A 24,771-nucleotide genomic window follows, 5' to 3' on the forward strand; every position below is an offset into this window, starting at 1 on the left:
CAACGGCCGTAAACGGAGACCTTTGGCAACACCAACCCTGACGCCAGTGTTTAGCCGCCTCATTGGTTCTTATCGGTCATAACGTCTCGTTGTCTGAGACTAAGCTACTACGTTACCATGGCAACTACCAGCAACGGACTGTTTATGTCCAGTATACAAAAATGTTGATGAGATATGCGTATAGGGCGTGTTAGTTTTATACAGAGATTAATTCTTCTACTGAAGATAAAAACACGTGTGCACGGAGATCGCTTTTGGCTCAAAACTCCACTTAAAAACCAAAACGTAGCAATGTAAATGTAGCCATGGTCACATTATTTTATATCAAAAGATAGAAAAACAAGCCATGGAAATTCTAACCTTTAGAACGCAACTATAAATAGCAAGTACTACCTTGACAGGCACAGCATGAATAAAAAAAAAATGTTACACAATAAGGAGGCTATGATATGATCTTTCAAAAAGCTTTGAGGAGATGGCCCTGCTCAATCTGACCTTCCCAAATTCGAAAAGTGCTTTCAGATGCTTTAAAAAAAAAAAAAAAAAATGAATCAACTAATAATAACAAAAGACAAAGGGAGAAGTAGTCCTGGCCTCACGGGTGTACCAAAGCTACCATGGGTGGACCATGGCTCTGTAAGGCAGTGAAATCTGAATTGTCAAAAGATGCTGGAAAAAAAACAGTAAAGTAAGTAAAGTAAAAGTTAATTGTTGCAAAATGAATTATGTTTTTTTTTTTCCAGGCTTTTATCAAAATTCCAAAGCTTTTCTTCTTTTGAAATTCTGGGTACTTTTAAATCCTTCATTTCAAACAATCTGAGAAGAAAATATCCCTCTTTGGTTTCACTGATTTAATATGAATTGGGAACATCATTTTGAACATACTGTAAAGCAGTCCATTTAAGTATCCCCAAAAACTCCTGAAGGACCTGGGGAACAGTCACTTATCACTTAGTGATCCGTTGCTCCCAACGATACTGGTACTGAGTACCGGCACTTCTGATGTACCCTTACTTTTTATTGCAAACCACTGCATCTCTGTGTAAGCACATAGCAGCCGAGGCAATGGTTGCATATGTTGCAGAAAAAGATTTTGACAAGAGGTTTGTAAAAGAAGTAGAGATTAGGTGCAGCTGGACAACAGACTTTTGCTCTGTGTGCTCTGCTGACTCTGCTCGAGTGACACGTGAGCGCTCGCTCCAAAACACTTTCTTAACGCTCTCTTCTATTTCCTGTTCCACTTATGCAACAAGATGCTACTATTTTTATATGATCTGTGTCTTAATCGGTTCATGTGATCATATAAAAGTAGCTTTACACACAACCTTATCACAGCTGGATATTTCATGACTGGAGAGTGAGAGCCTACATTTGATGTAGTCTGGATATGGGTGGTGATTTACATTTAAAGAGGTTGTGAATCTAGTTACTCAAGTACATTGTAGCACACCACAGTCAACTTTAATAACAGTCTATATCGATGAGATTTCATTTCTGGGATTGTTCAGGTGCCGCCGGAAATTCCGCAAGATGTTCCTGATTTTCTGCCGGATGTCCGGTACCTTCCTCTTCCTTTGTGTTGGCATTAAACTCCGGTAGATTTATGAGGACTATGGTTAACTGTTCCTCAGATCTCTGCAGGGTAAATCCAGACAGCTAGCTAGACTATCTGTCCAATCTGAGTTTTCTGTTGCACGACTAAAACAACCTTTGAACGTACACGTTCCACCAAAACAAGTTCCTTCCCAAGGCTATTTTGCAGAGGCACCGTTGCTCCGTGTGGAGCTTAGCCCCGCCCAAGACGATTGTGATTGGTTTAAAGAAATGCCAATAAACCAGAGCACGTTTTTCTCCCATCCCAGAATGCTGTGTGGACTAGCCAGACCTTTCACCGCAGCGCTGTATAGGAGGGTCTGGCTATGCGAGACTATGTCACACATAATAGTGGCTAATGAAAATTAATTTGAATGGGATTAATCAAATGCACACAAACACACATTTGAAGTGATATTTTACCAAGATATGTAGCCTGATTTTTTCATACTCAGATTCTAGTCAGAATATGAGTCTGATACTGTTCCATTGGGCTGTGATTATGGGGCGTGTTTCAACCGAACCAGGAAAGAAAATGCCTCTGTACTCAATTGGATAGACCTACAACCAATCACAGCAACGGAGTATGTGACGTATCATCACAACATTAGCATGATGGTATGATAAATTAAACTTTTGCTGAATCCTGTAGGAAGGACAGCAAAAACATATTTCCAGTGTTGGGCGTAATGGAATACATGTACCGGTGTTACGTATTCAGAATACAAATTATGAGTAACTGTATTCCGTTACAGTTAAAATTTAAATAGTTGGTATTTACAATACAGTTACATTGTTGAAATCAATGGATTACATGACGATACTTCTGTTTCACGAGTTTATTCACTCTCTAAATAAATTAACGCAACTCCATGCATTTCCCCAGAAGCCCCAATATGCTATTTGCGTGATCACTCACAATGGAGTCGGAACCGGCACAACAGAGCCAGGGCAGGAATGCGTTTCTATCTTGGAAATTCAAACAGCATTTCACATTAAAGAACAAACAGGGAGAATGAAAAATAACTGTGCAGTGCAGCCTCTGCTTGCCAGCAACCAACCTCCTTTCAGCGTCCAATTTACTCCACCTCCAACCTGAAGAAGACTCTTAAAGTAAGTTTTTTTTTTTAATTAGCCAAGGGTAGTCGTCTGCTGTAGTTTTACTGGTCACCTTGCTATTTTATAGTTGAAGTGCGACTTTACATTCTCCTACGTGCTGATTTACTAGCTCCAGAGCTGTTGAAAGACTGACTAGCACCGTTTGACATGCTAGCTAACGTTAGCTAAAATTAGCTTAGACTGCGGTTAGATTTTTGTAGTATGCAGTTCGGGACTACAAATACAACAATCTATCTGCTTGTTCAGGTACACATTCAGCAAGTTGGAATAGAAGAACACACGAGAATAGGCCTGTTTAGTAAGCTGTATGTGATGGTCGCATTCCTACACTTATAAAATGCAATTCAATGTGGAAGTAATCCAAGTATTCAGAATGCATTACAAATTACATTTGTGGGCATATATTCTGTATTCTGTAACAGAATACGTTTAAAGTATCCTTCCCAACACTGCATATTTCCAATCGACAAATGCCTTGATCACGGTTCTCTGTTCCTCTTTTGAAATTAATGCGCTGACGATATTTTCTATACAACCCGGTCTCATGCCAGTTCGTGAATTGGTCACATTATTTTGATTTATTGATTTGTGTAAAGGTCATGATTTTCTCGTTTATTTCGTGTACAGGTCACGATTTTCTCGTTTATTTCGTGTACAGGGCACGATTTTCGAACGTGACCATTTCACGAACTGCCATGACACTGGGCTGCTCTGGGGGACGCAGCAACGGGGAAATTAAACGCCACACACCGGCGACAACAACGGGACGGACCACCACACGCGGGACGCGATCCCCGGGCGCAGGGACACGATCCGCGTTCTCTGTGGCACTCAACAACAGTTAAATAAAACGCCACATGCCGTCCACAACAAAGGGACGGTTGTGGTTAGAAAAAGAAGAACGGGGAAAGGAACTGTAACACGCAGGAGACGCCGACAACAACGGGACGGTTGTGATTAGGAAGAGAATAACGCAGAAAGGAACTGCAACACGAGGGGCGCGATCCCCGGTCTCCGGGGTGAAAGTCCTATGTTGTTTGACCCATCCACTTTTCGCCTTATCAATACTACTCGCTACCGTAATAGTTCTGTGATCACGAAATATGCTTCCCATTGAAATGCATTACTTTAAAATTCTTGCTCACCACACGAAAATAACGACATTAACGTGTTCAGTACACAAATCAATAAATTCAATAACGTTACAATTTCACAAACTGCCATGAGACTGGGCTGCTTCTATAACAGATGCAATGGCGGAATCTACAAATCTCAATTCTCCAGTGGCAGCCATCTTTGTTGTAAACAAATTCAACCCAAGCACTCTTTGGTGACGTGGTTGATTATGTTACTGTTGATCATCTGTCCATCATCGTATAAAGCCCGCCCTGACAATTTGATTGGTCCAAACTGCTCTGGTTCGAGCATAGTTGCTCCACAACAGTTCGAGTCCAGACCGAACTTCCCAACCTCAAATGTTGTGGGCGGGGCTAAGTTTGGCTGGCATCCAGGCTTCAAGATATGCGAATGAATATAAATATATCCAAGACACAAGCGATGATCATGTTGTGCAACTGCTCAATCAGGGTACTGGCACCTTTTTTGGTCACTTTCAGCCACTGGTTGACCCACATTTCTGAGCAATGACTAACTGACAAAAGCCACTGGTGTCAACACTGTTAAAGGCGAGAAATGAGAAGTCAGTCTTCCCTCTTCAGTCTGATTTATTTCTGCTTCATGGAGGTCTTTATTAACTCAAGCAGTTCAAAAAGGAAGCCTGAATGTGTGGCTAATGGTGGCTTATTTAAAAAAGGTAAAAGGCTCAGCATGAGAGCAGCTGAAGGGCACAGCAATACATTGTTATAAACCTCTCACTTCCTCCCACCTCGGCTTCAAAAAACAATTATCATTTTCTCAAACAGCCTTCAAGGTTTTGACAGCCTCACACATTCTGGCTTCACATTTTACCAAAATATGACCTGTGATCTCGCTAACTAAAGCAATGATCGTAGAAAAGCAATAACAAGCAGGCATGACATATTGAATCCAGTGGATAGATGAAGCTCATGGTTTCCCTTTCCTTCTGCTAGTAATCAGAGTGAAGGTGGGAAAAAGACATCATTGTGGGCAACTGGATTTCTCTCGGTGACACACGGCTGTGGTGGAGAGATGAATCCATCTTATCGGACCATGTCCGAGAAAGAAAGATGATGTCACGTCTGAACGCTCCACAAACACATTTGGTTTCTGTCTCCGTTGTTTTACATAAAAATGAAAATCCTGACGACTGATAATATCAAAGGAAATCACGCAAAATCAAGATGGATTAGAAAGATGTACAGACACTAGGTCTGGTATATCTTAAAAGCTTTCCCCTCAAATACTGAGCAATACCACACTGTAAAAATACTCTGTTACAAGTAAAAGTCTTGCATTGAAAATGTTACTTAAAGGGTAACTACCGTTTTTCTTTTTTTAACCTTGGCCCAATTTCCACATGCATTTGTGTCTGATTGTGACTGATGTGACCAAAAATCTTTGAATATGGTCCAGTATTGATCGAGATCGCAATGACGGGCTGGCGTGAACCGAGCTGCAATGTAACCTAATTGTGGAGCCTTGCTTTTTGTCCAATAAAAGTGATTTCTTTTCCAGAAATGTCCCGCACACAGAAAAATGATAAGAAAAGAGAATCCAGGCAGAGGGCAGGGTCTCTGCATACATACAGGCACCAACACACACTTCTAGTGGGTCATAGTGAAGATTGAGAGGGATTTTTTTCGTATTATTATTTTTTTTTTTAGGATAATACTGCATATTATACCTTTAATGGTAAACAGCAGGGTTTTCATATGTACTGATATTGCTAATATATGCAGAATGAGGGGGATTAAGTGCTCTTAACTTTTTCAAAATGCTAATGTTACTGGTGTGTGGGAGGGCTTCTGGGCCTTTAAACCATGCTGCACATTGATTAATTAGGACACACACAGGTCATTTCTCACTACCTGCAGAAGAAGCTTTGTGTACTCTGGGTAAGCATTAGTACTGCTACCACACCTGCCGTTTCTCACCGGAATATGGGTCATGTTAGCTAGCCAGAGCAGACACTTCAAAATGTAGAAATGTATCACAGTTTTGGAAATGCCAGGATGAGAGCCACATACACATTTCATTTTAAAAAGCATTTCCACTGGTTTTCAAGTTGCTTTATGTCATAATACTGAAAATGTCCATTTATAATAGCCCTATGTAATCAAGACGCACATCCTTGGTTGTTGGTAAACGGGAAACCCGTTTATATAACACATTTTATAGTGAAAGGGGACTTTAATGCTGATTAATGCATCCTAAATGTCGAGTATTTTGTAATACTTGTCACTTATGGTAAATGGATATATACAGTACTTTAAACACACATTGTATGGCAACGATGTAATTAGTTTTTGAGGCCAGTTTAAAAGTAGAAACGTACTGAACTCACTGTACAGCACTTGTTGCTGTAAGAAATAAATTATGTTTTGCACTTTATTTCTGTTCTGTTTCCTATTATCTGAAAACTGTGTACAGCAAGGTTTTCTTTGTTGTTTAAAGTTTATTGGAAGTGTATTGCACATTTTTTGTGGCAAAAAAATCTTCCCAGCCCTTGTCACATGACCAATTAATATTTCCACATATCCAATAGTTTGCCTTAAGAGGCTATGGAAATGTGTATTGTATTTGGATATACAATTTGTTGAAAAAGAAGCAACAAGTTAAATTAATAATGAATGTGATGTGTTTTATTTTGCATTGTGTTGTTCTATTCTATCCAATATTTCTAGGCTGTATTCTGATAAAATCCCCTGGGGCCCCCCCCACCCCTGACTGATTATTGCTCCCGCCTGTGCCACCCCACTTAAAAAAATCCTGGAATCGCACCTGGTCTGGTGGAGGAGGGTGGGGGTTGGGGGGTTGGAAGGTTGGGCGTGATCATTTGGCACATTACCACAACCAATTTAATCACACGTAATGACTGTGAGAGGATTCCGCTTCTTTGTGACTTACTGTAATGGGGTTAAATGATGCCTACGTGATGCCACAGCTCGCTGTTGGTGGGCTGCATGGTCTGACCCAGGCAGAGGGGGAGGCAGACGGGGGGGTTGGGGGGGATGTTAATGGAAAGATTACACTGGGCATACTGGATTTTTCTGGCCCCCTACCAATGGATACTTTGTCATTTGGTGAATAAACAAGATTACTTTTATTTGCCACATGATTAATATGCTAATTTATTCATTTAGGTATTTTAATGCATCTAATTTAGGCTCATTTGAAGGGCCTGAGAGCCTTGTGTAAGGCACAACTGTACTTTTTATTAAAACGCTATAATGCTAAATACACTAAAAATATGTATATACAAGTTTAGATGAAGTGTTAGATTGGAAATTTACATTTTAAAAATTATTTTATAAATATTTTAAACTATATATATTCTTTTGTACTTTTCCTTCTTACCGGGTCCCTTAGGGGCAAATGGGCCCTAGGCACGTGTCTAGAATGCTTATGCCCAGATCCAGGCCTAGGAGGAGGAGGAGTAGGAAGGCTGGAGCCTGGAGATAATCACAGCACTAGGGCTGGGTACCCAATCAATACTTTTTAGGCACCAACATAAATTGCCTCTAAAGTATCACTGAGTATCGAAAAATGCCTTGTCATTCAATACCCAATTTCAATAACCTAAGGAGTAAATCTCATCAGAGTCAATGAGCCAATAAGCATGCAACATGCTTCTACCAAGATGTAATAATGTCTGTGATTGGCTGTCTAATGTTACACGTCGTAGAGACATGACGTTACACAGAGAGACGGCAGTCATGTAGTAGGAGCTAAAAAATAAATAAAAAGATTTGTGCCATAATGTGTAATATTGTAATTTCTTTTTGTTTTATAAAATTGGTGTAGGAAGTAGGAAGTAGGAAGCGGTATCTGTAGTCATGGTATTGGTATCGGTTAGTGATGGAGAAAATAAAGCCCCATGAAGCTTTGTGAACCATTTTCTTTATTTTCGGCGACGACTAGATGGCGCTCTCTGTTCAACAAAGGGTTGAAAGAAATCTGAAATGCCAAGAGCACCATCTAGTAGGCTCAGAAAATAAATTAAACGGTTGACAAAGCTTCACGAAGCTTCATTTGGCCATCACTAGTACCAGTACCAAACATTTTCACACATTCTCTCCCTCTCCATTCTCCTACCTGAGCGGCTCATCCACCAGAGAGATAGAGAGAGAGAGGGAGCCATGGGTGAGTGTGGATTGGGTCCCAGAAGACTCATCCACACTCTCTTACCAGCTGTCGCTCCCGCATTAGCATTCCAAATGCACTCTGACAATTCCACAATTAAGAACTAGAATGCTGCAATTAGTTCACTGCGTGGAAAGATGACCCAATTAGTGTTTACTTTACACAGATTTTATCACTTCCAATTTGTAAATGCCAACAGCCTATTCAGCTCAACTGATTTCTTTCTTTTATTGGGAACGCTCCCAGCACAGGCCGTAACTCCCACTGAGGAGAGCTCGTGTAAATGTTTTAGTGATCTCAAGTGCAGTGAACGCTTCACAGTTTGTTTGAAAACTAAATGTGGAAAGAGCCTGTAATTATAAGTCATTACATCAACTTTTATGTAGTGGTGGAAGAAGTATTCAGAAAAACTAAAAGTACTAATACCACACTGTAAATATACCCTTAAAAGTAAGTAACCAAGTAAGTTAAGTAAAGGTCCTGCTTTGAAAATGTTACTTAAATAAAAGTATGTAAGTATCGTCAGGAAAATGTACTTACTACTTAGTATTAAAAGTAAAAGTACTTGATGCAGAAAATCCCATCCATTTTAGAAAGTGGAAAGGATCCAAACAGTTGTGTGTTTAATGGTCTAATAATTTCAGCTGGACTTGTAGGCCGTTATATTGTTGGCTAGTTTCATTCATAATAAAACATCAGATTTTATAAACTACATGTGTTTTGTGTGCAGAAATCTTAATGTGTAAAGTAACCAAAGCTGTCAGATGAATGTAGTGGAGTAAAAAGGATAATATTTCTCTCTGAAATGAAAGAGTAGAAAGTAAAAGTAGAAAGTGGCATGAAAAGAAAAGACTCAAATAAAGTACCTCAACATTTGAGTAAAGTACTTAAGTAAATTCTACTGATTTGAACTCACTATTGTATTGTTTGTATCAAACAAAACAGACTTAATTTCATGCAGTGGACTATGCATCTGCCATTGTCCTGTCCCTCTCTATTCTGGGGCATTGTAATGTTCCTACAGTGTTCTGTCTGGTACCCTTTGGAGGGGCCCCATGATCTTGGTTTTAGTGGACTGGATCAGTGTAATAAGCGTCCTATTTTGAATTAGCGCTAGCGGGAATTGTTTTTCAGGGATAGTTTGTTCTACTGTGCTACAGTGTAAAGGGCTAACGTATTGCAGAATGGAAAAACCAATCCGGTGCATAGCGGCGTTAAGGCAGAAAAACATTTTTGCGAGAGTCGTGTGTGTTTTTTAAGAGTGATTGCCATTGGTTTGCCAGTATGAAGCTGAGGGATGGACTTCTAAAACTGGACAGTAATAACTTGCTTGTTTCTTTATTAAGATCCCCATTAGCTTCTGTCTGTCTTAAACAGAAGCTACTCTTCCTGGGGTCTTGTCTTTAGTTTGTTTCAGGTAACTGAATAATTTATAATCCAGAGTTGCATCTTTGAGAAATACAGAGCTAGGTGAGACAAAAAATATGCGTAAGGTGCTGCTGATTTAATTCGTAATGTCATCAAATTGTTGACAGTGAGGATGGTATTTTGATGCTGTTTATACAGAATCAAATCTTATTTATTGATAAAGTCAGATCCCTGAAGTGATGATGTTGCTGTTTATTGGATTACTGCCTTGCATCGCCTCTTGTAACGTTAATGTAGTCTCGCTTTGTCAGACCTTCCTCCACAGCGCTGCGTAGGAAGGTCTGGCGAGTCCACACAGCATTCTGGAATGGGAGAAAAATGTGCTCTGGTTTATTGGCATTTCTTGAAACCAATCACAATCGTCTTGGGCGGAGCCAAGCACTGGACGGAGCAGAGGTGCCGCTGCAAAATAGCCTCTGGAAGGAACTTGTTTTGGTGGAACGTGTACATTCAAAAGCTGTTTTAGTGGTGCGACAGAAAACTCAGATTGGACAGATCTAGCAGTCTAGCTAGCTGTCTGGATTTACCCTGCAGAGATCTGAGGAGCAGTTAACCATAGTTCTCAGAAATCCAGCGGAGTTAGGAATGCTACTGTCACTTGGCTGCCTGTTCTGTCATATGACCATGATGAATATCCCAAATTCTGATACCATAGAACCAGCACTGGAAACATTTTTTTTTTTTTTTTAAATGACGGACTAAGGCTATACAAAGTGTATACTGACTGATTATTGGTTTCGCCCCCCCCCCGTGCCACCCCACTTAAAAAAAAAAACTGAAACCGCCCCTGCCCACAGAACCCCACCAACAAGACCACCATCTTGACCAACACACACAGAATGTGACAGTGAATTTTGTTGCTGGTTTTACACAGTAAAATCTTGTTTATTGATGAAGTCAGAGCCGTGACCTCCTTCCTACCTGGACAAGTCAGTGCACATGCCTGCCTCTGAGCATCTGACATTTTCACCGACATCAGAAAAGACCTGGCAATGGCTCTCCACGCCAAACATGACATTTGTGTAATGTACAATTTCTTTCCCCCAGCTATCAATGATGGTGTACTCAGGGTAGATGTTCTGCCTCTGCACCTGTGTGTGTGTGTGTGTGTGTGTGTGTGTGTGTGTGTGTGTGGGGGGGGGGGGGTTTCAACACCCCTTAAGGCAGCAGATTTGGTCCAATCAAACACTCTCGCCATCAATACTCTGGAAACTTTGCTCTCAGCGAGCTCCAACAGCTGCAGTCCTTTTACCAGAACATGACATTCTGACATCATTCATTCCCTCTCTATGGTCCTTCTTAACCATCAGCAGCTGGTCAATGCAATGCCTTTGCTTCTGTGACCTACCAAGCCTGGAGTCCAATCAGCCCACACTATTTAACCTTGGACCAGTTAATCTATTGACTATCACACTGGGGCTTTGGTCAGATTGGAGCCAGGTGCTCAGCACCACTGACTCCCAGCATGATCGTGTGAAAGAAAGTGCAGAAAAATGAAGATGCAGTACTTTCGCCTTTCAAAGAGAGACTTTGGGGGAGGATAGTTCCTGCAGTTCTTACATCAGCTGGGCGTTTGGCTGATAGAAATAGAGTTGTTCATCAAATAAATGCTGTTGCACAGACCTCCATCAAGACGGGCCATTTAGTCCGTCACTGTGTCCAAAAATCAGGTTCAGGTTCCTTTATTTGTACCCGTAGGTAGATTTGTTCTGCAGCAAGAGTATGACATCCATCATGACACACAACTACAAAAACACACCAAAAAACTTACACAAGTACTTGTAATCTGGTACAAAGGTTCCACCATTTAGGACATACGAGAGAGAGAGACAAATAAGTGAAATAAAAACATTCAAATACATATTCTCTCAAATAAAATAAAAAGCAGTTTTAAAATTAAAAATGCTTCTGTCATATGTGTGCAAATATCGCTCCCGCTTGTTCATCACAGTGATAGCAGCAGGAACAAAGCTATTTTCCCACTGCTTTTTTTTAGTTTCTTTTAACTGTTTCCAGTACAAATCAACATGTTTCAAGAATTGAAAGTAGTCATTTGTGTGATTGTGTGATATTCATTTTCACAGGTCCTTCTTTTGTTTCCACTGTTCTCCGCCTGATTTTGGGAGGAGTTCTTGGAACTACAAGAACTAATCTGGGCACATTAGTGATGCGATACTAGATCCAGGTACCAGGTACTTTTAGGGTTTGCAGACAGTGCGGACGGCTGTGAATGGTCAAGCTAGAGCTGGGCGATAATTTGATTTTATGAACTGATTCACATTCATGGTAAAGGACAATTTACATTTACAATACGGAACCCCCTGAGCCAGTGTAGTTTATAGTAACGTAGTGTCAGTGACACACAGATGTCCAGGGAAGGCTAGCTAACTAGCGGGCGGCTGGCTAGTTAGCTAGCTTGGTATTTGCACTATGCTTTCATGCTAGCATTACAGAAGCGTTACAGAAAATGAGACAAAGTTGTCACTCATGAACACACAGTAAACATGCATAAAACATAAGCATACATTATCTCATCCAAATGCGTTCAATAAGCATCCGATAAACCTCACACAAGACTCCCCTACCTCCCCCCACACTCACAGAAGAAAGAGAACCCATTGCACATCCTCCCCCTCATATTGCACTTAATTCTACCCAGATTGCACATTTCCCATTAAATCATGCTTTGATCACTAACCTTTGTATTGCACATTGCCCAAATGCACAATTGCACAATACCATATCAAATTTAAAATATTGCACCAGTGCCCTACCAGATATTGCACATCCTACAACCATAATGGTGAGTACCACAAATATTACCTATGCTTAAACTCAGCACATTCAAGCCCCCCTAACTAGCTCCTGTCTCCGAGGTTGGAAAGCCCCTTCACCAGTATAGCTACATGGTGACTGTGAGCTATGTATTTACCCACGACAACCAATGCACATAAAATTGGTGATGTCTGGACTATAGAAATGTTTCTATGTCTGGACACACACATCGATCTGATCCCTTGTTTGTTTGCTTTCGTTTGTCATGTATGTTGTTAAAGGTCCCATGGCATGACAATTTCACTTTATGAGGTTTTTTAATATTAATATGAATTCCCCCAGCCTGCCTATGGTCCCCCAGTGGCTAGAAATTACGAAGGGTGTAAACCGATCCCTGGGTATCCTGCTCTGCCTTTGAGAAAATGAAAGCTCAGATGGGCCGATCTGGAATCTTCCCTTTATGACATCATAAGGGGAAAGGTTACCTCCCCTTTCTCTGCTTTGCCCTCCCAGAGAATTTGCCCCGCCCATGAGAAAGAGAGAGACATCATGGCTTGCAAACAAGCGAAGCATGGCAGTTGGTCAAGGCCACACCCCCACCCTCCACCTTGCCCCCCCTCTCTCCTCAGCAATAGCATTTAAAGCTAGCTTCATAAGTAAGTAAAGCTCATTGTGGCTGTAATTCTGCACCAAGGCTGAATTTGGGGAAAGAGACTTCAGATACAGTATTAGGGGACCACTAAGGCCTATATAAAAGAGACTTTAGATACAGTATTAGGGGACCACTAAGGCCTATATAAAAGAAACTTCAGATACAGTATTAGGGGACCACTAAGGCCTATATAAAAGATACTTTAGATACAGTATTAGGTGACCACTAAGGCCTATATAAAAGAGACTTCAGATACAGTATTAGGGGACCACTAAGGCCTATATAAAAGAGACTTCAGATACAGTATTAAGGGACCACTAAGGCCTATATAAAAGCAACCAAAAAGCAGCATGTCATAGGACCTTTAAAATGAAAACAAAACATATTTTGAATCATTCCCTTTATCTTTTTTAGATTGTTTTTAAGAAAATAAATCAGTTAAAATAAATTGCGTGTGGTCTGAAAGACCATATCGCCCAGCACTGCTCAAGAACATGTGACGTCACATCACAGCAAGATTTACATTCATCAGAGGGACACAAACACAATTACAAATTAAAGCTAATTTTGCTATGCGACTGCTGGATGTGTAAATAAGGCAATTGTTTGCTAACTTGCTTGCCCTGTTAATCTGCTAACTCTCTCAGTGTTACGTTTCAGCTCGTTCTACTGCCCCCAGGTGGCCAAAAAAAGTAATGCTGCCTTAAATGAAACAGAAAAACCAGACCACTGCTGCTGTATGCAGAGCTGCTCTCAGGTACCACAGCTAAGTTTGTCTAAATCCTGAGAGAGTGTGTGCAGCCCGGCTGCTTTGACTTGACACACTGTAAGCCTGAGGGCAACCTCAATTACATGTGTGGCTGGTGTAAATGGCAGCCGCCCACAGCTCAAATCAAATTGCTTTTCACAGCACAGATTCCCTCAACACATAAGTTTAACTTTACTTCCTTTGGTCATAAATATGCAAAAATATATCCTATACAGGGGTATGAGTGCAACACACACGCACACGCACACACACGCACTAGCTCGTTCCCTCTTTGGCAGAAACATCAGAAACATCTGATAATGTATCTGATTTTCTCCTTGTAACAAGCTCTCAACAGCTATGACTAAATCCACTGGTGTCTTTAGTAATATGTGAAATATATTAAAATAATGCTGGATGTACGTTGAACTGTGATTCTTTTTTTCAGAGTGGAACAAAGGTGAAAGCCATCATTTGAGCTCAGAGTAAACCAACTTTGTAAAAACATGACCAAGGGCCAGATTCCCTAACAAAGCTCAGGGCAAACATGCACTGCACCTTTCATTCAGTTTGTACTCCCAATCTGTGCGCATTAGCAGCTGACAGCAGCTCATTATGCAGTCAGCTAGTTGGGCCGAGCTCTACAGGGACACACAGAGAGAAAGACGAGAGCTCATTGGTGCAGTTCAGGACCGTTGCCTGAGATCACCATCCAAGTTCAGATAGTAAATAAATGTTTATGTGTGTGTGTGTGTGTGTGTGTGTGTGTGTGTGTGTGTTTTAGGGGTGTTGAAATTAATCATTGCAACCATGCATCGCAATGCGGACCTGGATGATTCTGCATCGATGCAGTGACAAACCATAATCGATTATTGCCCAAGGATGTAACCTGTTCATTTTCCGGACCCTGTTTTGTCTGCTGTGTTCCGACTCCGCTACATTGAGGAAGTGTCTTTTTTTTAAGAGCAGATACAATACAAAGTGGATTTCATACATATCTGACTGCTTGAATTTGTTGATGAAAACCATGTGTAGCAATATACAGTATGTATTAATATTGAGGAGGTGACGCATCATGATGCATTGTGATATCGAATTTGAGTCGTTGACAGGATAATCGTAATCGAATCAAAACGCCAGTGAAGATTCACGCCCCTAGGGTGTGTGAGTGTGTGTGCAGGCGCGTGTGTGTTGAAATACAAACTAACCAATACAGAGTTACTTCATGTGTATATAAGAAAACTATTATGATTGGTTTGCTCGATGTGTCTGTATCATGATGCTGACGATGTTTTTTACTTTGCCGGTGACACACTGTGAAGGGATTTTCCTCATGGCGAGATTCAAAATGAACTGAGAGCAAGGATGAGTCAACAACGCTTGCTTGCTTGTTGTATTTCTATCTATTTTGCGTCTGCCCCCTGTATAAGAGGGACCCCCCCCTCAATTTAAATATAAAACATACATGAATGCTATTTAAATAACATTTACTTGACCCGTCTGTAGTGATTTAGCAGTTCATTGAACATTAGGGCTGGGCGATATGGGGAAGATCAAATATCACGATATATTTGATCAAATACATCGATGTCGATATTGTAGCGTTGACTATTGTTTTTTGAAATAATCATCAGTAATGTGCATACAATGACTGAGTGGGTAAAGGCAAATAAAAAGAATAGTGAAAACTGGAAAATTTCAGAAAATAGGCTCGTTCGAGATGAGCCAGGTCTGCGCAGAATCGATCACCGGCGATCGCCGCCCAATGCATGCCGGTTAGATTTGTGTCCGACTTGATCCCAACTTGCTCTGACGCCATGCACACGTGGGCAACGATGACCTCACGAGATCAAGGCGGCCGCAGTTCTGAGACGCAGGCAGCGCAGTTGCTTTTCACCGACTGCAAGACCCAGGCGGACCCAGGGCATGCTGGGAAACGCCGGCCTCTCAGCTGATTGGTTCAGAATCGACTCAATATGATGACGTTTTATATAAACTTTTTATTGATTTTGAATTGGAGGGATTTTAACTGCTATTTGTCTGATTTGAAGGCTTATTCTGTACAGAACACATGTTGTGTGGCTGATAGTGACGTTTAGAAGTCAGAGAGACTAAATCTGTTCTGATTACGGATCATCTACAGCATTCTGAGAGCTACTCTGTCATAATTAAAACAACTGGAGATTGTGTAAAAGCTGATGTATGGGTCCGATAACATTTTATTAAATCGGACCACAGTGTTTCTGTCACTTCCTGTTCAGCCTGAAAGCTGCTGCTCGTCCACTTTACAGGCGAGGCGCAGTTCATCTCGAAGGAGCCTAATAACATCACTTTACTGTTATGCAGCCTGTAAAACCAGGACAGGACAACATTCGTGTCATAGCACGATAATGCGATATCCAAAATCTAAGTCGATATCTCATATGACGATATCGATATCAATTTATATTGATATATTGAACGCTGCATCAGGTAAAACCTTAATGATCCCAAAACTGTTTTCTGTGTTCATTTTACAGATCAGTCCCATTTTCTTTACAGTTTACTTTTAGTTATGTACAGAGCCCGGGAGGTGTAACGATGAAGAAAACAAAAAGTGGTTTTGTCATGAATATGTAAAGTAGGAAAGGAATCGCCAAATCTCTCGTTCACAAACTCTAATCCTGAGACAGGCCCTAATGAGAATAGAAGCTCTGCAGCCTTCCAGGTACTGCTAATGCAGCTCAATCACAGCAGGTGTCAAGGTAGCAACCAATAAGGAAGCAGCCCGCCTTTTTCTTCTATTGATAAGACATCAAGACACGACAATCTATTGCAATCCAATAAGCGCCTGTTAAACCGCGGTCTCGGCCTGTTTACAAAAGGAGATCACACTTATTAACTCAAGTCAATGTAAAATCAATTAACAAAGAGTAAATAAACCCAGCATCATTTCACCTGTCGGTCATGTCAGGTGACAGAGTAACGGCTTAGGTAATCATAAGAGCTCGCCCATTGATACAAGATTTAATCCCATCTGCACTCCTTCATAACTAATTTGATTTAGCCGAGCAGGAGGACTGCCCTCCTAGCAGCAATTTCTTCTTTTCTCTGGTAAGGAGATATAGTAACTGATGAAGCAGTCCAGTAGCAGTGTAGTCTGGGCAAAAAAGAAAGTCGCAGAGCGAACATAACACTGCCTTGAAATTAAAGGACTACATCTACGACAACACCATCGCTACTCACTACTCACCCATGTGTATCATACGCAACAGAAATGGGACTTGCGGTGAAAGGGAAATCTTATTTAGATCCAATTTTCTGATGGGAGGTGGCTGAACAGTATATCTGTCAGGCGTACTTATCAAGTATTTAGGCCAGAATGAGTATTACACGCATAGAAAAGGGATAGGCAGATAGCTGGGGACTAATAAAAGAAGTGAAGGGTAATATGAACCAAACAAGGACTGTGATTGGTGGAACTCTCTGGTGTCAGTGTGGGAGGATAGCATGGAGTGGTAGAAGTAGAACTTGAGTTTCCTTTCCCATTCATGCATTTAACTCTTCATTCTCTGTTAGGTCAATATTCACTTATTACTACACTGTAAAACCTGTCACCGTAAATTTACAGTAATATACTGTACTGTTTTTAAATCTTAAGGTATTTTACTGTAAATACAGTTTCTTACTGTATTATTTAAATTTACAGTAATATACGGGCTGTAATGTAATTCCCGCCTATTCCTTTATTTTCCCAAGATGCATTGGTATTAACAGTTAACACCTGTTATCTGTAACATTCGCAGATAGTTACATATTATTACATACACACATATACATATATATTACATAGATGCTGTAATATTTTCTCCCAGTATGATCCTGTATAACATTAAAACAGTAAGATACTGTGATATTTTAGCTGTAAGTTTAAATCAAAGGTTCACAGTGTATGTAGAACCCATGCAACTTGTTGTCCTCCGGTTAGAAAATGAACACTTTGACGTTTTTAATGCTTTTTGCGACGTTTTCGGAGCGTTTATTTATTATTTTTTTACTACCACTAAGACATACACCACTAACACCAACTTATTGCGACTAGTTTTACACTTATTTATGGAGTTCATGGTCAATAAACCTCATTTATATGAAATTATGTCTACATTTTGAGTTTAATTTTTTTTTTTATTATGAATTATTTTGACCAGTTAAGATCAGAAGAACATATGTTGATGGATAATCACAGACTGTCAAAGTTTAGTCACACAAAAAAATGTTCTCAATTGCTATAAAATTGAACAAAACACCCACAATTCAACTGATCATTAATTTTCCTTGTAAAGAACGTTGTATGGAACCATCCATGTGTTTTTGGGCAATTTGGTAGAAAAAAAACCCAAATTTCTGATATAAAAAACTGTGAAAACGGGTCAAATTTGACCTGAGGACAACAGGAGGGTTAAATAATTTTACTGTTTCTAAAATGACCGTATTCCAAACTTCAGCAGCTTGAAATAAAGACATGTATACATGCACATAACACACACATACCATACAACTTTGTGCAGACAGAGGCTGTTCCAGGGGTCTTCCACCAATGGCCTTGGCGCATAGATAACTCAAATGTATTTGTTTGTTTCTTTACAATAAACATAGCTGCTATGATGGTGGATATACCTAAGGCTACTTCTACATCAGTGTCTACGTCTCTTAAACAACTTACACAAGTCAATAATCATTTGTTACTGATGACTACAGACTACAGATTACAGACTTTTCCCGTCTTGACATAAAATCAAACGTGTTTGATATTATCCTAAGTTTTAAGTCTTGGTAGTGAAGTTCAATCATGTGAAAATTGTCAACAGCCAATGGGTGCGCTCCCTCCAGCAACAGGAAGCAGCAAACAGCTAGAGCCATCGTTGTTTATGGTTGCTATGGCGCCACACTAAGATAAACGCAAGTTTCAGATTTTCAACCCTTCTGAAGCGCATCATCCAATGGGAGTTTTACCAGTGGATAAACACAGACCTCTTGGTACTGGAGACATTCATCTGCACGTACGGCAGAACAGTTAATCAGCAAACTTTCCCTCTAGTTACCAGCTAACGCTAGTTTACATTTTTTCAAAACAAATCTAGTTGTAGTCGTACAATGTGTGAGCCTGCAATATCTCCAGTCTTTACATATTATCCATCCATCCATCTTCATCCGCTTATCCGGGGTCGGGTCGCGGGGGTAGCAGCTCAGCAGGGGACCCCAAACTTCCCTTTCCCGGGCCACATTAACCAGCTCCGACTGGGGGATCCCAGGGCGTTCCCAGGCCAGGTTAGAGATATAATCCCTCCACCTAGTCCTGGGTCTCCCCCGAGGCCTCCTCCCAGCTGGGACGTGCCTGGAACACCTCCCTAGGGAGCGCCCAGGGGCATCCTTACCAGATGCCCGAACCACCTCAACTGGCTCCTTTCGGCGCAAAGGAGCAGCGGCTCTACTCCGAGCTCCTCACGGATAACTGAGCTTCTCACCCTATCTCTAAGGGAGACGCCAGCTACCCTCCTGAGGAAACCCATTTCGGCCGCTTGTACCCTGGATCTTGTTCTTTCGGTCATGACCCAGCCTTCATGACCATAGGTGAGGGTAGGAACAAAAACTGACCGGTAGATCGAGAGCTTTGCCTTCTGGCTCAGCTCTCTTTTCGTCTAGCAGTGCGATAAATTGAATGTAATACCGCACCTGCTGTGCCGATTCTCCGACCAATCTCCCGCTCCATTGTCCCCTCACTCGCGAACAAAGACCCCAAGGTACTTGAACTCCTTCACTTGGGGGTAAGGACTCATTCCCTACCTGGAGAAGGCACTCCATCGGTTTCCTGCTGAGAACCATGGCCTCCGATTTAGAGGTGCTGATCCTCATCCCAGCCGCTTCACACTCGGCTGCGAACCGATCCAGTGAGTGCTGAAGGTCACAGGCCGATGATGCCATCAGGACCACATCATCTGCAAAAAGCAGCGATGAGATCCCCAGCCCACCGAACTGCAACCCCTCTCCACCCCGACTACGCCTCGATATCCTGTCCATAAATACTACAAACAGGATTGGTGACAAAGCGCAGCCCTGGCGGAGGCCAACTCTCACCTGAAAGCGAGTCCGACTTACTGCCGAGAACCCGGACACAGCTCTCGCTTTGGTCGTACAGAGATTGGATGGCCCTGAGAAGGGACCCCTCACCCCGCTACTCCCACAGTATCTCCCGGGGCACCCGGTCATACGCCTTCTCCAGATCCACAAAACACATGTAGACTGGTTGGGCATACTCCCAGGCTCCCTCCAGGATCCTTGCAAGAGTAAAGATCTGGTCCGTTGTTCCCACGACCAGGGACGGAATCCGCATTGTTCCTCTTCAACCTGAGATTCGACTATCGACCCGAACCCTCCTTTCCAGCACCTTCGAGTAGACTTTACCGGGAGGCTGAGAAGTGTGATACCCCTGTAATTGGCACACACCCTCTGGTCTGCCACTCCTTAGGCACCGTCCCAGACTTCCACGCAATGTTGAAGAGGCGTGTCAACCAAGACAACCCCTCCACACCCAGAGCTTTAAGCATTTCTGGGACGGAGCTCATCAATTCCTGGGGCTTTGCCACTGTGGAGTTGTTTAACTACCTCAGCAACCTCCACCAGGGAAATTGATGCCAATCCCCCCTCATCCTCCAGCTCTGCCTCTACCATAGAGGCGTATTAGTCGGGTTAGGAGTTCCTCAAAGTGCTCCTTCCACCGCCCTATTACCTCCTCAGTTGAGGTCAACAGCGTCCCATCCTTACTGTACACAGCTTGGATGGTTCCCCGCTTCCCCCTCCTGAGGTGGCGAGCGGTTTTCCAGAAGCACCTTGGTGCCGACCGAAAAGTCCTTCTCCATGTCTTCTCCGAACTTCTCCCACACACGCTGCTTTGCCTCTTTCACGGCAGAGGCTGCAGCCCCTTCGAGCCCTTCGGTACCTTGCAACTGCCTCCGGAGTCGTCTGGGATAACATATCCCGGAAAGACTCCTTCTTCAGTCGGACGGCTTCCCTGACCACCGGTGTCCACCACGGTGTTCGTGGGTTACCGCCCCTTGAGGCACCTAAGACCCTAAGACCACAGCTCCTCACCGCAGCTTCAGCAATGGAAACTTTGAACATTGTCCACTCGGGTTCAATGCCCCCCAGCCTCCACAGGGATGCACGAAAAGCTCCGCCGGAGGTGTGAGTTGAAAGTCTGTCGGACAGGGGCCTCCTCAGACGTTCCCAATTTACTCGCACTACCCGTTTGGGCTTACCAGGTCTGTCCAGAGTCTTCCCCCACCCCTGACCCAACTCACCACCAGATGGTGATCGGTTGACAGCTCCGCCCCTCTCTTCACCCGAGTGTCCAAAACATATGGCCTCAGATCAGATGAAAGCGATTATAAAATCGATCATTGACCTTTGGCCTAGGGTGCTCTGGTACCAAGTACACTTATGAGCATCCCTATGTTCGAACATGGTGTTCGTTATAGACAATCCATGACTAGCACAGAAGTCCAACAACAAACAACCACTCTGGTTTAGATCAGGGAGGCCGTTCCTCCCAATCACGCCTCTCCATGTGTCTCCATCATTACCCACGTGCGCGTTGAAGTCCCCCCAGCAGAACTATGGAGTCCCCAACTGGAGCCCCATGCAGGACTCCACTCAAGGTCTCCAAGAAGGCCGAATACTCTGAACTCTTGTTTGGTGCATATGCACAAACAACAGTCAGTTTTCCCCCCCACAACCCGCAGGCGTAGGGAGGCGACCCTCTCGTCCACCGGGTTAAACTCCAACGTAGCGGCGCTCATCCGGGGGCTTGTGAGTATACCCACACCCGCCCGGCGCCTCACACCCTGGGCAACTCCGGAGAAGAAAAGAGTCCAACCCCTATCCAGGAGTATGGTTCCAGAACCAAGACTGTGCGTGAGGTAAGCCCCACCAGATCTAACCGGTAGCGCTCCACCTCCCGCACAAGTTCCGGCTCCTTCCCCCCCACAGAGAGGTGACATTCCACGTCCCCAGAGCCAGCCTCTGCTGCCCGGGTCTGGTCCGTCGAGGCCCCTGACCTTCACTGCCACCCATGTGTCAGCGCACCCGACCCCCAGCGGTTCCTCCCACAGGTGGTGGACCCATGGGATGGAGGGATGTCTGCCACGTAGCTTTTTCGGGCTGTGCCCGACCGGGCTCCGTGGCAAACCCGGCCACCAGACGCTCGCTGACGAGCCCTCCATCTGGGCCTGGCTCCAGACGGGGGCCCCGGGCTTCCTCCGGGCAGGGTCACTTCATCCCTTCCTCCTTTACATATTATGACAGTCTTTAATGTAAGATGTGAGATGGTGTCAGACTTTAATCTTTTCTAGTGTATGGTAGGCATTACTTGACACTCAGCTTTTCAAGGATGTTTTTGTCCCGTTTGCCCCGGTGGGAAAACTCTCAGCATGGACTTCTTTCACTTCAGGGTAGAGTTTCTTTACCACTTTTACTTTACTATGTACTAAACTAAAACGTGATTATTAGGAAAAACAACTTTTTCCTACATCAACAATTAGGTTATTATTATTTCTCTCTCTCTCTCTCTCTCTCAGCGTATTGAAATGAAAAACAGTGTGTTTTATTGCATATGGATTCAATTTTCATTTGTGTGAATGTATTATTTTATCTTCCAAAAGTAAGTCTCCCTTAAAATCATAATGTGTGTATCTTTCAGTAACAATGACTAACTTATTTAAAGTTGCTTCTTTGCTTATTTTATGTTGGTATTTTCAGAGGATAATAGCAACATCAAAGGTAGAAAGGTAGATAGGTAGATAGATAGATAGATAGATAGATAGATAGATAGATAGATAGATAGATAGATAGATAGATAGATAGATAGATAGATAGAGCGATAGATAGATACTTTACAGAAATTGTTTCAGCTGCTTACAGAATTGAAGACAAAGATACAAAAAACACATTATACTTTTATAATAATAAAGAAATCATGAAAAAAAGATAAGCTGTGCCAAATAACCCACTTTCATTGACCAATGAAAATACATCCACTTTAAGTTTGATTTTTTTTATTATTTATTCTCCGATTAGCGACGGTGCTTGAGAAACAAGGCCCCAAAAATGAGAGACAAGTTGGACAACATCCACCATGTTGCAGCCAATTTGGCCACAGGCTGGGAATGCTAATTGAAAATGTTTTCACACATTGTACATACATGCTTGGATCAACCGAAAACTCATGCTTACCAAGCATAAACACTGGATGCTGGTTTCTATCCAAGTCTGCTACTTTGAAAAAGTATACCATGCAACATTTCCACATTATAATGTCTAAAGATTACTAGACCTATGGAATATATTGTTTTTTTATTTATGGTAACAGTTTGTTGCATTTCGTCGTCTGTCATGGATACTTAATACATACCAGTGCTTCCCATTTATTGTTGTGGCCTGTCACAATATCAACATTAAATACACATTGGCCACATATTGATTTTCTATTTCTACTATTTAAAATCTTATTTTGTTGTAGAGCTGTGTGCAGAGCATTGACCCTTGTCCCTCTCTCTCTGTCTGTCTGTCTGTCTGTTCATCAGACCATGAATAAGACAAGAGTAAGCTAGCTAGCTGCACCCTGTGGTCCCTCTGCCTCACTCTTCGCCGCTAGGAGATTATTTTGCCTGGAGGGGTGCGGACAGGAGTATTATACTGATGCCTTTGAAGTACTCTGTGTTAGATACTGGCAATACAATATTGATAGATTTAAAAAGAAAATATTCAAAAGTTGTTGTTTTCAAGAGACTTTGCTCCCCTGAAAAACGGTCCCATAGGTTGTTTGTTCAAGCAGCAATTACAAGCTATATTTACCGTTATAGTGACAGAGCCCTCTAGTGGCTGTAGTAGTTATAACCGGAGCAAAGCAGGAAGAGACTAAGTGTAAGAGCGCCAATAAGGCAGGTTTGCATGGTGGATGGCTCAAACAAACTAACAAATTAAACAAAACCTGAGTTTCACCCAGAGACCGGCCTTTGAGTTGTGTCTGAGAATAAAAGTAAGAAGCAAGTTTTTTTATGGAACTATGTCATGTTCCGGGTCATGTGCATAACTGGAAATTAAGTTCGAGTCTGATTTTAAATCAAACCACATTATTTTTCTGAACTTAACTAAGTCGTTTTTGTGTCTAAACCTAACCAAACTGCGACCGATTCACAATGACCTGTTCAAAGCCGCCACTGTTACGTTCTCTAGTTTAAATAAATAGTTGTTTTTTCCTTTCCACTTCTAGGGGCGCTAATTCATGAAACGCTTCTGTGGGTCATATTAGAGGGTAGGAATAAATGACTTGTTGCATTTTAGTGGTCAGAATTCAGAAACCAGCAAGATTTGCAGCTCAACTTGCATTTCTCTTGGTCTTGAGCCTTGATTTGTCCCAAAAAACAGCTTTGAAATAGAGGTACATACAACTGGGGACAACCATGCCCGGTCTGGTGGTTCAATTTGAATTTTGTTAAACCAATTCAACCAAGAACGAAAATAATAAATTAAAAAGAAATAAATACAAACCATGATAACATCTCATGAATAAATGTTGATTTAAACAGCGGTTAAAATCCTAAAAATACCAATAATAGCAAAGTGATACAGCTCCCTAGCTGCAGTCCCGACTGGCAGAAAGAAAAGTGCTGTGGACAGGAAAGATGCATCCAATTAAAATACATTAGTTTAAAAAAGTAATGCTGACCGTCACGAAAAAAAACGGACAAAAAACGTGTCAGTGTACACAAATCAATAGATTAAGTCATGTGACTATTTCACAACCTGCCGTGAGACTGGGTTGCCCTTGCTGTGAGGCTGCAGGTGAAACCCATGTAATGTTATAGCAGGCCTTTTTTATGATTTATTTGTAGGATTTTGAGCATAACAGATACATATTACACCTCATCCATGAAGTGAAACTACAAAGTCATTCTGTGAAACAAGGTACTAACAAAGAGACGGTGGACCCAACTTAGGGCATATTCCCAGGCAGCAGGACTTATATCCTCACCAAACTCTGCAGACACAGCATTGCGTAAAGCATCAGAGGTTGTTGTCTGACTCTTGAGAAGAGTATTGTACAGTATTGAAATGGAACCTTTGAGACTTGGGTTGA

General features: G+C 42.1%; 1 protein-coding gene across 5 annotated transcripts in view; it reads right to left on the reverse strand.

Moving 5' to 3' along the window:
- Positions 1-24,771, reverse strand: part of fhit (fragile histidine triad diadenosine triphosphatase) — a 417,147-nt gene that overhangs the window by 273,272 nt on the left and 119,104 nt on the right. The window lies entirely within an intron of this gene.

This window comes from Sander vitreus, chromosome 4 (assembly GCF_031162955.1).
Source record: "Sander vitreus isolate 19-12246 chromosome 4, sanVit1, whole genome shotgun sequence".
In the NCBI taxonomy this organism is placed as follows: Eukaryota; Metazoa; Chordata; class Actinopteri; order Perciformes; family Percidae; genus Sander; species Sander vitreus.